The 15,754-nt window shown below is 37.2% G+C and overlaps 1 protein-coding gene across 1 annotated transcript in view; it reads left to right on the forward strand.

Moving 5' to 3' along the window:
• Positions 1-442: 442 nt before the first annotated feature.
• The window catches only part of RNF13 (ring finger protein 13), a 152,497-nt gene continuing 137,185 nt past the window's right edge, over positions 443-15,754 (forward strand). The window contains exon 1 of the mRNA XM_063076804.1: positions 443-596. The gene's annotated coding sequence lies outside the window, so the exon portion shown is untranslated. The remainder of the gene's footprint in view (positions 597-15,754) is intronic.

Raw genomic sequence — 15,754 nt, forward strand, 5'->3', positions numbered from 1 at the left:
GATGAGGCCTCGTCCTCGCCTCCTATCCGGTCGAGTGTGGCGCAGGGAAAAGACGCGTCGGTGCCGGAGCCAGGCCCGCCCAGGGGCAGTCCGAAAGCCAGGTCTCGGGCGACGGTCCCGCGCCCTCCAGACCCCACAGCCTGCACTCCTGGAGGCACCTGGCCGGCGGCACCAGCCTGCTCCTTCCCCTGCCAAAAACAGCTTCTTCAGCCACGCTCCAGTTCCCAGTGCCCACCCCACCCTGCCCTTCCATTCCCTTCCCTTCCCTCTCAGGAAAGACCGATCACGCGGACAAGAACGAGACTCGCGAGCTGGGCGTTTCTCCGAGCCCGGCTGGAGCCAGCAGCGCGACCCTGCGTGGGAGTGGGAAGGAGCCTTAACAGGCAGCTTTGTGGCTCAATGGCTTTTCTCGGCCTTCGGGCGCAGGCCAATGAGGCGCGTGGGGCGGGACTTCCGCTTCGCCTCTGTGTTGTCCGCGCTCCGCCTCCGGGCTGTGGGGGTCGGTGCGGATATTCAGTCATGAAGTCGGGGTAGGGACTTCTCCCGCAGCGACGCGCCCCACGAGCCTGCTTGTGTTCTGGGGGCCGGGCTTCCAGGTAAGAGTCTGTTCGGCTCCGCGGCGTCGGGTTGTCCCGCGCGGGGCCTGGGCCGGAGAACACACCCCCCTCACTGGCCCTCGAGTCCCGAATCGGCCAGGCTGCTGAGGTCTTTGCTGCTCCTTCCCAGCTGGGCGCTGAGTAAATTAAGTTTTTTTGCAAAAGGATTAAGAGAAGCCCGGCCCTCGGCGGACTGAGTCACCGCCGCACCCCCGTCCCGCGAGCGTGTGTGTTTAAAGTTGTGGGTCATGGTTTTGCTTCTTACGTTCCTGCCGCGGCAGGAGCGGAGATGTTTGGAACCGTTGTGTTGGTCAAGCCCTTGCCGCAAAGTCCTGGGGTGGAATTGCTCGACTTTAGTTGCAGGGGCTGTTTTGTCTTTGGATAAAAAAGAGGACAGCCACTTTTTTTCTTTCTTATTCCTACCCCCAACCCCATTTTTCTTTCCCGGAAGCTCAGATTGCAGGTTGGGACGTGACCGTGCTAGGGCCAGATGCTCCGTCTCTGCCCTCTTAAAGTCACAACTCTCCCAGGACGCTTATCAAGTTGACCTGCAGTGATGAAAGAATTCTGTCCCACAGAGGGAGTGGGCAAGACACAGAAGCCAAGCGATAGTGTCCCAGAAGCACTCACGCAACTTTGGTGGCAGCCACTGAGTGTTCTCTGCCAGTTTTTAGTTAATTCCTCTATTTTGTCTCAATCTGGCAATAGTAAATTTCCAGAATTATCTTTTCATCCTCAGTTTCAGCACCGTGGGCAGCTGCTCAAGTCCTGTGTTGTTGCCCCAAACCTGCCCAGCTGTTACTATTTGTCAGTGATGCAGCAAGAACTGTGGAACTAATGCGTTCCTTTCAACAATGATGTGTTGTTCTCCACGGAGAATATCTGCAGTTTTCGATACAATATAAGCAAGGTGGGCGTGCCTCCAAAGAATTCTAGTAGAGAAAACTAACAATTCAAAATTTAAGGAAGAGCTTTCAAAGGTTTAATCCATTTAAGGACAATTTTTAATCGAGGAGGATTAGCTGTCTTTCAAAGTAACAAAACTGGACTGTGGTAGCAGGTAAAATGAACTTTAAACAGGAAGTAAGAAGTGTAGTGCAGTGCTGTAGTGCAGGGCCAATAAAGATTTGTTAGTGGATTTTGGAGTCAATTTAGTGCATAGACATAAGCATTAAAAAGAAAGGAAGAAAGACAGAAAAAAAGATATTAGAAGACATCTGTGGAGTAAGAATAAATATTATTTTATGAAGCTTTTGTTTCAGCTTTTAAAAAATATGTGTGTGTCAAGAGGAAGATGTAAATGTTAAGTGTATTATTGTGGATTATGGCAAAAACAGATATTTCAAAATACTGCATCCCAAATTTAGGAATCAGGCTGGGTTCAGCTCTGCCGCTTACTCATTCTTTATCATTATCTGTAAATAAGAAGGTGTTGTACAGATTAAATGAAATAAGATATGTCTGTTACATAGTTAAACCTCAAAGGTTTTTTTGTTTGTTTGTTTGTTTGTTTTTGGAAATCGTTGCATAGAAGCACAGTTACTTTTCTGTTTTATTAATGTATTTTTTACCTATGCCTCTGAACTCAGCCAGCTTGATGTCTTGTCTCTATGTGTAATGTAAATCATGTGGACAAAATCTTGGTTTGAGACATTTACTACTGAAGGGTTTAGGGTAAGTTCTCATCTATCCTTGTTTAAAGAAGCATTTTGGAAGGGCCTAAATAAATTGTTGCTAGCATTTAGCTCCCTTCCCTTGATATTTTTCTGCATCCCAGATTTATCACAAGTTTTTTAGGCATTAATTTTAGCAACGTGAGGGTAGGAATATGGCTGTAGGGGTAGTTTTATTTCTTTGAGTTAGGTTTGATAGGAGGGCATTTTATGTTTTATTGTTCTTGCCATAAAGATGTGTGAAATGAAATGGCTTGGTCAGATATCATGATATGCTTACTTCATGTTGGTATGACCTAAAAATGGTTGTCTTTTAAATAAAAAGTATGATTTTGGACACTTTAAAATCTGGGAATTAATAATGTTGAGCAGAAGGCAAAATGAGTTTGAATCAAAATCATTTTTGACATTTTGCACCATTTGACATGTTACCACCTTATGGCATTGCATATGCTAGTTTTACATGACATAAAAAGGGGAAGTAAGTTGATAAGTATTGTTTTCTTGAAAGAGGAAACAGAATTAGTAGACAAGTGGATTCCTTTTAATAAAGTATGGTGGTGAATTGTTTAAAAATCCATGTATTCTGCAAATATTTATTGAGCATCTATCAAAAATATAGCATTAAGCTTTTAGGAAGCTTTTACACTGTACAACAGTTGACTTGGGAACAATGAGAGCATATGATTGGTAAGTTTATATATCATAGCATATGAATAACAAACTTACAATAGCTAATATTGATTATTTATTGTGGGACAAATACATTTCTAAGCAGTTTATATTATTTCACGTAATTCTCACAGTCATCAATGTGGTAGATAGTACAATTATCTCCTTTTTATAGATGGAAAAAGTAAGGCATCACAGATATGCTACTTGTGTTGTGTGAACTCAGCAAGTTACATATCTGTGATACCTTAGTTTTTCCATTGGAATTTGAATGCAGGTATCCTGAGTATATAAAGCCTGTCCATCTTGTGTCATATTTTATTAAAATATACAGAATGCTATTGGGTTATTTTGGATTCTTATTTACTGGTGACCTGGGGTAAACTCAGTTTCCTTAACACCTTCCTCATAGTGTTTTTGTTTGGATTAGGATAATTTGCAAAGCACTAGACAGAGTTTGTGTTCAGTAAATGATATGCCACAGCCTTTTCCTTTCATTGACAATGTGGTCGTTTGGAAGATTGTTAGCAGTTGGAGAAGGATGGGGGAGGAAAGAGTTCCACACAGGATACTACCCTAGCAAAGGTATATAGGTAGGAAAAGCAGAGTACATCTGCCAAGGTTGTATGTTTAAGGAACAGGCTGATAAAGATAGATGGATACAGATTATAGAGACCCTTAAATGCCATACTAAAGATTTTGTATATTATTTTTGGTTGTGAAGAACCCCTTTTCATGGATATTAGTTTGGGAACAGAGGCCCAGTAGCAGAGTAGAACTCTAGAGGTAGGAAATACCGTCTAGTTTAGTTTAATTATAGTAGTTGAGGCAGGAAATGGTGATTGTAGTGAAGGGTATAGGGTTTAGATTTGAAAAATGTTGACATTGACATTGGTAACTGACAAGAGTATGGGCCTAAGACAAATTTTTAGATAGTGATACTATTAACGGAAATAAGGATATCATGATGAAGAACAGGTTTTGGTGGAAGGGGATTTAGGAGGACAGAGGATGATAGTAAGTTTAGTTTTGGAGCTGAGGAGTTGTTCAGACATTTGGAAATGTGAAATGAAAACTAGAATCTTTGTGTATTCCATAAACAGGAAGACACCAAATGCTCACATTGTGAGGAAGTGGCCTAAAGCAGTCATTTGCCTGTGGGTCAGAGTTTCACAGGAATGATGTGACTTCTGAAATTGCTCAGAGATAGAAATTTCTCACATAGTAAAGATGCACTCATTATTTTTCTCTGTAGCTTATTTTGATTTGTGTCCTGAGAGGACAGGAGGGAAGGTAGTGGGGAGGGAAAATTTTGTAAATCTAGCAAGGCTCCAATTTATTATTTCAAAACAGAGCCAGTAAATTGGAGGCTAGGGATTCTCACACTAAAAATTTTGAAAGACGCTGTGATTTTTGTCTGGTGCCAGGCATTTATAAACATATGTTGAATGTTGAATTGTTTTAACATCTCCAGATTTATTATTTTTGTTATCCCCTCTTTGTTACCCTAAATTGATCAATAACAAAACTGTTAAAATCGGAGAGCCTATAATGCTCAGCAAATGTAGGTGTTCATTGATGTTTGACAGGGAGGAGGAGGTTGTGTTAAGGCAGAGGCTAGATCTTAAAAGTAATAAGTCAAATGCAGCAAGTATTAAGGACCCATGTACTCACTAGATTGAAGGTGGGAGGTAAAGAGAAAGGTGCTATGAATTGTATTGCTTGCCATGTCTATGAGATTTGAATAGAAATAAGGTTATATTATAGCTGAAAACATCAACATTAAGGGAACGTGAGTGTTACCCAACTTGTCCACTAATTAGCTGGGTGACTGCATAAATAACTTCACTTCTCAGTTGATTTCCTCATCTGTGAATGACGTAGTTGGAATTTTCCAGTTAAAAAATCTGCTTTTAGGACTTATGAAATGTCTATTGCACTGTTTCACTTTCCTAATGTAGATAAAATAGAGTTGATCATGAACTTCCATTGAATAAGCATCAAGCTAAATTTATACTCTTAGTGAGCGAACTAGTTGTTTAAAAAAGATGTCTACAAAATTAATGTTATGTTTGGTGCTATTTACTACGAAGACTGCATTATAATTTTAAAAAATAGATCAAAATATAGCCTAATATGTAGTTTTACTTTTGCTATTATGTAAAGGAAAAATAAGCCATAGTATTTTAGACCTTAATAATGGAACATAGTAGTTATTCACACTTTCATAGTTTATTTTATACAACAGTCACTTGCCTCTGATTATTGTGCTAGGTTCTAGGTATACAGAATCAGAAAACGTGTGGTTCCTAACTTTAAGGAGCTTGAAGAATAATGAATAATGAACAATTTAAATTTGTTTTGTTACATTGTGGTGGCACAGAGAAGGCACATAATGAGAGATTGGGAGAAGAGAAAGTTTACATGGTTAGAGTATAAAGACTGGAGAAATGACAAGGGACTAAGCTGAAGACAAAGACAGGAGTCAGTTTATGAAGAACTTCTGTATTAAGTCACAATTTAGTTCTGAACTTTATTCTGAAAGCTGTTTAATTTGTTAAGGAATTTTATGCAGGGAGTAACACAATCAGGCATTTTTATATCTACCTTTACATTCCTCTTAAGATGGATCTATGAGGAAGATATTTATGTTATTTTTAAATATTTCAATGGTATAGATTTTCTTGGGGAAATCAGTCTTTTAACTGTGAAATAAAGTTTAGGAACATTGTTAATTTTGTGGTTTTAGGGTATTAATAATCGTGAAATATTTAGACATTAAATCATTTAAATATTCATAGCCACGATAATGTAAATTGAAAAAACAACTGAAATTTGGGGATATTTTGCTCATTGATATATGACAATTTCTGGCTGGCTACAAGAATTTGATTTAGAATCATTTCTAAGGAGTTAGAATTTTGTTGAAGTTTAATTGATTGAATGTGATTGTACTTCAGGCTCAGTTTCTAATGATTGAGATATATAATTAAACTTTATAGAAGGAGTGAATTTCCACTGGGAAATAATCCTGATGAGGAACAGGTGATAAGTAAATATTTCTGAATGAGTCATGAGAGAGAGAGTAGGAGTTGAACTTCTACTTTACTTGGGTATAAAACATCTCATTATGTTGTTGAATACTTTATTTGCGTAATTACTGTGCTTGCAGTTTGCATGTTTTACCTTCAAAAGGAAGAACTGTATTTGTAATTTACACATTTGTCCAGCATGAATTATAAATGTTAATTGCGTTTTGTTTTTGAAAAAATTTTTGAGGTGAAATTCACATAACGTAAAATTGACTATTTTAAAGCAAACAGTTCAGTAGTGGCATTTAGTATGTTTGTATTGTTGTGCAACTATCCTATATAGTTTCGAAACATTTTTATCACTCTAAAATAAAATCCCACACCTATTAAGCAATTACTCTTCATTCCATAGTGTCCATAGCCCATGACAACCACCAATCTGTTTTCTGTTTCTATATATTTACTTATCCTGGATATTTCATATAAATGAAATCATACAATATGTGACCTTTTATGCCTGGCTTCTTTCACTTAACAAAATGTTTTCAAGGTTCACCCACATTGTAGCATTTATCATCACTACTTTTTTACAGCTGAATAGTATTCTATTGTGTGTATATATATCCTGTGTAAATATATTCATTGCTGATGCATATTTGGGTTGTTTCCATCTTTTGGCTATTGTGAATAGTGTTGGCCTGAACATTTGTACAACTATTTGTTTGAGTATCTCTTTTCCTTCTTTTGGATAAATACCAAGTGTGGAATTGTTGGGTCTTATGGTAACCCTATGTTTAGCTTTTTGAGGACGTGCCAAACTGCTTTCCACAGTGGTGAAACTGTTACTGAACTCAGGTCCGGCTGCTCGCCCCCCTGAGAAGGAAAGAAAAAAACTCAGAAGTCAAATGGTTGGTGTTAGAAAAGCATATGTATTCAGCTGAAGGAGATGGTAGGCTATCCCATCTCAAAGATTTAGATTTACTGAGGAGTTTTTAAAGGAGGGGTTGAGGGAGTGGAATGTGGGAGCTGAAAAGCAGGAGAGAAAGAGATGTGAGTTACGAGAGGTCCATTTCTATGGGTTAGGTACAAGGTCTCACCAAGGCCTTGTCTGGTTTCTATTCTTAACTTTGCTGTTATCTCAAGACCCTGCAAGATTTTGATTTGTGCAGGTGTACTTGGCTGGTGCCCAAGGTCAGCTTCCAGTCTCTTGGCCTTGATCATTTCTCAAAACTCCAGAAGTCTCAAAGGAAGAACTGATAGCTTTGCAAATTACTAATTAGCTTCTCGGCCTTGTTTTCCTATTTAGCAAGCAAGATAAGGAAGTCAGGGGATGGGACGAAAGAGTGGAGAGAAAAAACTGTCCTTTTCAAAATCCCCTCCCCCCCCACTGCAGCCCAGGCAGTTTTAGGTCCCAACATGGCTTCAGTCCTGCTCACTCCAACAACAAAACCATTTTACATTCCCACTTGCAATGTGTGGGGGTTCTAGTTTCTCCACATCTTTGCCAACACTTGTTATTTTCTGTTCTAAAAAATTATTAGTATTGCTATCCTTGTGGATATGAAGTGGAATCGTACTATGGTTTTGATTTGTATTTCCTTGATAATTAATGATGAGCATCTTTTTATGTACTTATTGGCCGTTTGTATATCTTCTTTGCAGTAATGTCTATTTAAGTTCTTTGCCCTTTTTTAAAAATTGGATTGTCTTTTTGTTATTGAGTTGTGTTTTAGTATACTCTGGATACTGTGCACTTATAGATGTACAAGTGTTCTCTTCCATCCCGTGGATTGTTTTTTTACTTTCTTGGTAATGTCCTTTGGTGCATAAAAGTTTTTAATTTTGAAGTTCAGTTTATTCATTTATTTTTGTTCCTCATGCTTTTTGTGTCATATCTAAGAATCTGTCGCTAAATCCAAGGTCATGAAGATTTATCCCTGTGTTTTCTTCTAAGAGTTTTATAATTTTAACTCTTATATTTAGGCCACTGGTCCATATTGCATTAATTTTTGTATATTTTGTTAAGGGTTACAACTTCATTGTCTTGCATGTGAATTTCCAGTTATCCCAGTACCACTTGTTGAAGAGACTGTTCTTTTCCTATTGAATGATCTTGACACCTTTATTGAAAATCAATTGGCCATAGATGTATGGGTTTATTTCTGGACTCTCAGTTCTACTCTTTCTGTGTATATATCTGTCCTTATGCCAGTACCACACCATTTTGATTACTACAGCTTTGTAGTAAGGTTTTGAAATCAGAAAATGGGAGTCCTTTAGCTTTGTTCTTCTTTTTCAAAATTGTTTTGCCTACTTGGAGCCCCTTGCAATGCCTTATGAATTTTAGGATCAACTTTTCCATTTCTGCATAAAAGGCCTTTGGAATTTTGATAGGTAATATATTGAGTCTGTAAATTGCTTTGGATATTATTACCATCTTAACAATATTGTCTTCCAACACATGGATGTATCTTTTATTTCTTTCAGCAATGTTTTGTGTTTTCAACATACAAGTCTTTCACCTCCTTTGTTAAATTTATTCTCGAATATTCTTTTGGATAACATTATAAATGGAAGGTTTTTAAAAAATTTTTATTTTTGTATTATTCGTTGCTGGTATATAGAAATGGAACTGATTTTTATGTGTATCATCAATTGCTTTTAACAGTCATTTACTTTCTTATTACCTAAGTGAGCTGGATCACATAGGTAAATAGAAAAATGGAATGTGGAACATTAATGAATTTGATCTGTATGCTGTATGATTATCCTGAATATGAAGAGTATGAGGTGTCCTTTTAGTATAGCATTGAACAATTATTTTACTGTACCTGTACTACTGCATTCCTGTATCATGTTAAACGTATATGGCGATAGTAGAAGAAGATAGAACATTTTGTTTTCTTTAAGCTTTGAGAAAGGTGCTAATACATAATTTATTTTAAAAATTATTATGTTTTTGCCACTTAATTCTGATGTTATGGGGAAAGCCTCAGGGATAAAACATATTCAGAGATCCATGAATAATAAGCATAAGATTGGAATGGAAGCTGATTTGAACATATAAATTATCATTAACGTACATTAGTTTACCTTTCTTAGTTTTCCTTGGAAGAAGTTTTCAAATATTTAGCCATAAGATTTTATTATGGATAGGCACATGAACAATTTCAACCTCATAAGTAATTAAAGAAATACAAATTTATACAATACTTTGATGATTTGGGAAGAGTAGGATCTCATGACACAGGCCTTTATTTGAATCCCAGCTGCACTATTTAAGAGGTGTTATTGGGCCAAATTACTTAAAAAGAAGAGCAAATACTTCTAAAGTACTTGCTATATGTTAGGCACTGTTATAAGCAGTTTTTGTTATAAGAGTTGTCCTCACAACTCTATAAGGATTTAAAGAAATAATACATATTAAGTAATAGCCAGAAATGTAGTAATGTTTATTGAATAATAAACATTAGCTGTTTTATCATTTATAACTTTACCTAACACCAACAGTGATTTTTATATCTGGTAAATTTTCAGTCATCTGCAGTACTGATATTTAGACAAGCCTCAAATAATTTGTTTTGATCTGCAGATGACATTATATAGTTAAAATAAATATGTTTATTTTGAACTAATCACGAAGTTACAGAAAAGTTGTAAAAACAGTACAAAGACCTTTATTTTTTTCTGAGTCATTTGATAGTAAGTTGTTGCCCTGATGCTTTATAACCCCCAAATACTTGAGTATAAGGTTTCTACAAACAAATATTTACCTTAGAGAAACGGCGGATTTCAGGGCTGAGGCAGGAAAAGCACAAGATGGGATTGGAAGGTCTTGTGCCAGAAATCAAAGAATTGCTCAAGAGTGATGGGAATATGTTGAAAAGACACAGAAGCCAGCTTGAATGAGCCTCCACTGGCCAAATTGGGGACAGTTGGGCATCAAAATAATAATTACTATAGCAAATTATAACCCACTGAATAAAACAGTGATTTCTGATTCCACACCAATGTAAATAAATGCACAAATGAATAAATTAAAATTTATGGCCCCTCACCCCCACCAAAAGATGTCCATATCATAATGCCTGGTACTTTTTTTTTTTTAAAGATGACTGGTAAGGGGATCTTAACCCTTGACTTGGTGTTGTCAGCACCATGCTCAAGCAGTGAGCTAACTGGCCATCCCTATATAGGATCCGAACCCAGGGCCTTGGTGTTCTCAGCACCACACTCTCCTGAGTGAGCCACGGGCCGGCCCATGCCTGGTACTTCTTAATATATTACATTGTATGTGAAGAAGAACTTTGCAGATGTGAATAAGTTGAGGACCCTGGGGTGGGAAGATTATCCTGGATTATCCATGTGAGCTCAGTGTCATCACAGGGTCCTTCAAAATGGAAGTAGGAGGCCGAAGAGGAGTTTAGAGTAATGTGATGAGAGGAATCAATCTGCCCTTGCTGGCTTTGAAGACAGAGGAAGAGGCCACAAGCCAAGGAATGTGGGCAGTCTCTAAAAGCTGATAAGCATAACAATAAAATTGTTGTATAATTTAAAACATTTTCATTTTAACACATACATGGGTAATAGTGTAGACTAGAATAGAAACTTGTGTGACTTTAAAAATAAATGGTATTGCAAAGAGAATGTGGTTACTATTTCAGACTCTGCTTCCTCATTGGCACACAAATGGCCATAGATTCACTTTCCTCTTCTCCCTTTTGGTAAGTGAGAGATGTACTGCCTTATTTGAATATTGTTATGACAGAAAGGAAATTGTGCCAGTTACTAATTTATTGTTTCTCTGCTCCAAACTCACCCTTCAGTACCTGCTTTAAGATAATGGACTAGACTCTAAACACCTCTCCTTTACAAAGAACGTGATGTTAAACTTTATCAGGTGCTGGAGAGACTTGCTGGAGGAAGGTGTTTTTTCTTCCTAGTTCCTGTGAGTTCTGTTTTTTCTTGCTCCTTGCTGCATGGTCTCTCAGCAGGTCCTTATACATGGGGACATCCAGTGGTGCTGTGCCTCAGTCATGTGCCCAAAGTGCATAGGCCGTCAGTGGTATCACAGCCCAGTCTGGGCCTGCTAGCTTTGCTGTGACCCTTCTGATGTAGACATTGTACGTTGCAGACCTCATGCCTGCAGTGACTTGACTACTTCTGTATTTGTGTCCATCATCCTTGGCTTGTCTAAACCCTGTGGAATTATTTCCTGCAAACTTTTAGATGCAGATACTGCACATTCTAGGCCTTGTGCCTGCAACAGTGTCCTGACTACCTCTGTACTCACCAGCTTCAGCTTACCTGCACTGCATAGAGTTGTTTCCTGCTTGCCTGACAATGTTGGACCAGCTCTGGTCTAGTCAATCCAGTGAAATTCTCTGTTAGCTAATGTACTACAACCACACCTGCCTCAATGAAGACTGAACTCCAGCCTTGAGGAGGGGACCTCTCTTCCAAGTTTGTCCTTTTGGGGTATCTCCCTTAGTCTTAACTTTCCTATCATAGTGTAAATAATTCTTTTCCTTTAAAAAATTAAAAACAGTTTTATTGACTTATAATCAACTTATATACAATAGACTGTACATATATCAAGTATATACTTTGATAACGTCTGGCATATTTATATAACCATGAAACCATCACCGTAATGAAGTTAATGAACATATCTATCACTCCCAGAAGTGTCCTCAAGTCCCTTTGACTCCCTCTCTCTTGTGCCTCCCCACCTGTTCTTATATATTTATATTTACTATGCTATTATAGCTTAATAATTATTTATACTGAACTCCCTCTGTTTAATATAGTATATGGTTTCTGTCTCCTGATTGAACCCTTCTGGTAGAGAATTGGTGCTTGGAGTGGTTCCAGAAGATATATCTAAAAATTTGAGTTTCGATATTGGTTTGGTTGTGCCTTTAGGGCTGAGCACAGCGCTGAGCTCCTTGTCAGTGGGAAATGGTATGCTTGTAATCACAATTAATTTAGCTATCACCTGTGGTTGATTGTGATGTATTGCCAACTGATGTGTATGTGTCAGAACCCAAGTGACTCCTACATTTGACCTTTATGGCAGTAATGGTAACTGTAAGGATGTAGTGTGGAATAGAATCTTTTGAATGTAATTGAGTGCTTACAGAGAGAAAATGATGGCTCAGATTTGTTAACTCTCTGCTCAAGATCTGCCCTTTTAAAATTCTTTTTTGGTTGTGTATTTCACTTCAAAAGAAGTCATTTCATCTCCTCCAAATTGTGAATAGACTTGTGAATTAAAAGCCTTCTTGCTTGCTCACTCATTTAAAAAAATGTGATTCTGTGTAAAAGTAATGCACACTTAGAAAAGTTGAGCAGGTGGATCAGATTTCTGTGTATTTTCTTCTAGTCTTTTGTTTAGTATATGTTATATAAAATGAAATAGACTTTACAAAATTTTAGTTTTTTATTCTGAAACATGCAGATAAATATAAGGAAAAAATAAAAACTATATAGAGTCCCATCACCCAGAGTTTACATGTATTAATAAGTTATTTTGTTTCATAGTATTTATGTATATTTTTAATGTATGTATAAAACATTTTTAATGTTAAAGTCTTAAAGTTTTAAACATTAACAGGTAGCCACATTTTCAGAGGTTCTGCAGAAGATGATATCAAGAGAAGCTTTGTGTACATTCATTCTACAAATACTAAGCATCTAATACATACCAGGCACTGTTCAGGTACTTATGATACTTCTGCAAAATAAAGATTCCTGTCTTTGAGAGTATATATTATTGTGGCAAGATGGACACTAAACAACAAACTTAACTATGAAGAAAATTATAGTATGACAGAACATCATGAATATTATGATAAATTTAAAAAATAGAGAAGGTTAAGAGGAGTAAGGCGTGGTAGGTAACAGGTATATAGGCAGGTTGCAGAACACTTGCCTGTCTTTTACTTGACTGTCGTTTACGAAAGAAAACCAAGAACAGAGCTGTGGCGTGGTGTTTTAAAGAAGCAGTTGTTATAATCAATAGGAATGGTGTAACTTGATGTGGTGCCCCATACTGCTCCACCATTAACATAGTAGGCCACATTTCATGCTTAACACCCAAACTGTGTATGGGTTATTGAGCATGCTCAACTTTTTGTACAGGAATTCAGGAATTGTGCATAAATTAAAGAAGGAGGGATGAGCATGATGGTTAAGGAAATTGGTTAATTATTCATTTAGACTCTAGTCTCATATCCAGAAATTGTCTCCAAAAATAGGGGAACCGGAATGACAGAGCAAGTTGCTTTTCCCCTGCATTGTTTTTGTTTTATTCTACAAGGTTGTTTTGAGGATTGGAAGGAAAACCATTCATGTCAGATGCTTAACACAGTGCCTGGCACAAAATTAAGTTTTCTATTAGTGTTGGCTGTAGTGATGGTGGTGACATTTGTGTGAAGTGTCATAAAAATAAAACATTCTGGTTCATAAGATTGCTTGATACTTTCAAGTCCACTGGGCATGATATTTTTGATAATCAAGAAAACCAGAATTTTCTACCGTCTTTCCCTAAATGGTGTTTAAGATTCAGACATTCATGAAGGCAATTTCATTGTCAATTGTCCTTTTCTTGATTGCTGTGTGGTTTATTGTGGCACTGGTGACAACAGTGGTATTTGAGAGAATTATGAAATGTGTTTTTGTTAGCACTGTTATTTCTCTTTTTTTATCTGCTTCTCTAGTTTGATCCTTTACCCACTGCCCATTAACTTGGAAGAAGTTTATGAATAGTGTCTTGGTGTGCCACTTGCCAAACTTTGGTCAACAACAGTTTTTCCAAATTTGACTTGATCATAAGGATTCACTAGAAGCCATTAAAAAAAAAATCCAAATTATAGGCTTTCTGTCTGAATCACCAAGGAGGAGCCTGGGAACACTTATTTTTATCACAGGCTCCAGGTGATTTGTGATATCCTGGACTACAGTGTATTTCTCAAACTTTCCTGGTGATAAGAATTACCTCGAAGTACATGTTAATAATATGAATAATACGGATCACCAGATCCCATCTCATATCCATTTAATGAGAAGCTATAACTGTGGGATTGAATAGGTTTTTAATATTTGCTTATTTGCTGATTCACTTAGTGAGTGTGATCTTGGTAGACTTGCCCCCTTTTCAGAATATTTCTTTGTAGTCAGAAAAACAGAACAACAAAAACCCTGTTATGATTGTCAGGCTACTTTATTCCTATTTTTTTCTTTTTTAAGATGGTTAGATATCATAAATACAGGAGACTGCATAAAACATTTGTGTATAGTTTAAAGCATAGTTATAAAGAAAACTCCCATCTTACCACAGTCTAAGTCAAGATATAGAATATTGCTGGCCTCCCAGAAGCACCATCTCCCTGATCACACTCCCCTTTCTTACCCTAGAGGCGTGCACTGTCTTGATTTCTGCTATGATTACTTCCTTTCTTTTCTTTATGATTTTGCCTCTTGAATGTAAATCTCTACATAATATAATTTGTTTTGACTCTTAAAGAACTTCATATGAGTGGGATTAAAGATCTTACATTCATTGTGACTTGTTTCTTTTGTGCAGCTTTTTCTTGTGAAATTCATCCATGTTCATGTAGCTATTACTCATTTTCATTGCTGAAGAGAATTCTATTATATGCATATACCACAACTTATTAATTCCACTTGTTAAAGAAAAAATTATTTTTATTTTTAATTTTTTAAATTTATTTTTTTATTAGCATATTTATTATTACAAAGTGTGATTTTTTTCTTTTTGCCCTTTACCTGACCTGTCCCTCTCCAGCACCCCCCTCCCCGCCTTTCCCATCTCCAGTACCCTTAGGTTTGTTCTCTCCTTCTGAAAATTCAACGAATCATTGTGGTCTTTCTTTCAAGAAAAAATTTTTAAAGGACATTTGTTAAAGCATGTTAAGGAAGATTTTATTCAGGGCCATCATGATAGGTATAGGGGCCACTGCAGCGAGGTTTTGCATTGGGGCAAATAGATTGTGCTCAACTTCGAATACAGCACGGACAAGTAGGAATTTATAGCCAAGGAGCAGTGTGGGGGACAGTGGATAGAAAATTACTAAGTGGAAGCATCAGGGATAAGGGAGATTGTGGCTAAACCAACCTAACAGGATTCATGTTGAAAAAAGGCCAGGATGATCAGGTATCACCTGAGGGTTGGTGGAGCATGAGGAACCTGATCAGATATGGGGATAGATCTTGAGGATGATCAGGTATCAAGGATAGCGGGTTCTTGGTAACTGACTTAGTAGGATTCTTAACTAAAACTAGATTTTACAAGGAAGTGCACAGATAGGCCTAGCAGAAGATTCAGAAGCCTGGCTAAAGTTTGGCCAAGCAAAGAATCTTTGTCACAATTTAATGAATAATGCTCAGTAATGTTTAATATTAAAAAAGACAACTGTTGCCTATGTCTGCATAAGGACAAGGGCACATTTTGGAGAAGAACAGGACATGAGTTGTCACTTAGCAGTAGAAATATCCTTGATTCTATTATGATTGATATTTTGATGGAAATACTCAAGTATTGTTTTTATGTGGGGAAAAAGGCAATTTGAGTACACATGAAACGTTGAGAACAGTTCATATGAAGGCCCTGAGGTTGGAAATAATTACGTGTCTTGGAGAAACCTCTTTCTTAACTCTTCAAACTAAAAATCAAGTTGTAAAACAGTCATCTTAACTCTTCAAACTAAAAATCAAGTTGTAAAACAGTCATCATATAGCTAAAATAATTTTGCTTTGA

Source organism: Cynocephalus volans, chromosome 1 (genome assembly GCF_027409185.1).
Source record: "Cynocephalus volans isolate mCynVol1 chromosome 1, mCynVol1.pri, whole genome shotgun sequence".
NCBI classification, from domain to species: Eukaryota; Metazoa; Chordata; class Mammalia; order Dermoptera; family Cynocephalidae; genus Cynocephalus; species Cynocephalus volans.